This window comes from Halyomorpha halys, unplaced genomic scaffold, assembly GCF_000696795.3.
Source record: "Halyomorpha halys isolate HHAL.00 unplaced genomic scaffold, Hhal_1.1 Scaffold1105.1, whole genome shotgun sequence".
Taxonomy (NCBI): domain Eukaryota; kingdom Metazoa; phylum Arthropoda; class Insecta; order Hemiptera; family Pentatomidae; genus Halyomorpha; species Halyomorpha halys.
The window spans coordinates 323973-325551 of record NW_027115192.1 but is presented as its reverse complement, the minus strand read 5'-3'; positions in this window follow the sequence as shown (position 1 = coordinate 325551).

Below are 1579 nucleotides of genomic sequence, written 5' to 3'. Positions count from 1 at the left end.
ATTATATGTAATAAATATGAAAATAATGAAATTATATTACTTAAATAATTAATTTAGTTACATATATATTTATTTCCTATTTTCATATTCTGTTTTAACTATTATTTATTCTTAGTGTATAGTTGACCGTATGTAGTAGATTGTAGGAAGATAGTCCGGGTGGCGATTAGTAAAGGTATCAAAATAGTAAAAGATAATTATTTCTTATTAACCAACGGTTTGCCCCACTTTGCAGGGCATCGTCAGGGCTGGCAGATTGAAACAAAGAACTGGCCAGATGTCATATTTGTTTCTCCACGCCTGCCAGTCTTGTGCTATTGTTTCTCGATTGGCTGCATGCAGCTTTTTCGCATCATTATTGATTCTGCCTATCGATTTAGTTTTAGGCCTCTTACTAACTACTTTAGCTTAGGGAACTGCAGTTAGGGAGCTTATACCGTTCCACTATAATAAACGGTAAAATGAAACCAAAGGCAGTGCCTCCTCCTGGCTGGTTTGGAGCTCTGCCATTCATTACTTCTTATTATTCATACCTTTCATCCTGACATCAGAAAAGCTTTAATATCAACCCAATATGGAAGTAATATCTAAATTATACTTACGATTTGATGATAATTTCCTCACTACTGAAGAGAGGGATGTTTGTACTCATAGAGAACAGTACATAATTACAAGAAACAATCTCATACTAAAAATAGTTTTATATTTTATTACTTTCTATTTATAAATATCTACGTTTTTAAATGGTCCGAAACTAAAATTGAACTCCTATTTCATTTTGGCTCCAGCTAATCTTTTACAAATCTCTATTATATAATGTCAGTTTTGTCTCACGAAAATCTTCAATATCTCCTAGGATTCTCAATTGGTTACCTTCAAACTTTTAGGTTATCAAAAGGCCGTAAAGAAACAGAGAATGGCTTAAATCAGCCCCTATTAGATCAATATGGATCTGAGGTATAACACAATCTACTTATGTTCGTTTAAATATACTTGAGAAACTGTTAACTTCCTTCAAATCAAACTAACCTATAATTTAATGTTATCATCAGAAAATTAATAAACTCCATCTTCCTAACAGTCCCAAAACATTCGAATTTAGTTTAAGTTGTAATGATTAATAAATGTTTCTAGTTAAATTTAACAGCATCTTATTGCGAATTTTATTTCCTGTATATGGTAGCAGTGTGGCTTCAAAATGGACTTACCAAAGCGCTGTAAGCATACCAAACAAATATTGTTATATTTAAATAATAAATATTTGTGCAAGAAAATTCTAACTAGCAGCATGATATCAAATAAAACGGATATATTTCATTAATAAACAACAATAAGTAATGAAAGATAAATTCTTTAATAAAAAAGGTACAAAAAAATTAAAATAAAATATTTCTTAAAAGGCTCTAATTACTAAACAATTAAGCATTACTAAAGTTAACCAAAAACTTGTTTATTTATTGCGCTTCGAACTTGTGATCTCCGACTGTCGCAGGGCGCAAGCCATCGAGTGAGGACCGTTTCGACTTCCATGAGCAGTTAATATGGCAAATTGTGCCACTAAGGGCTAATTAATAATAAA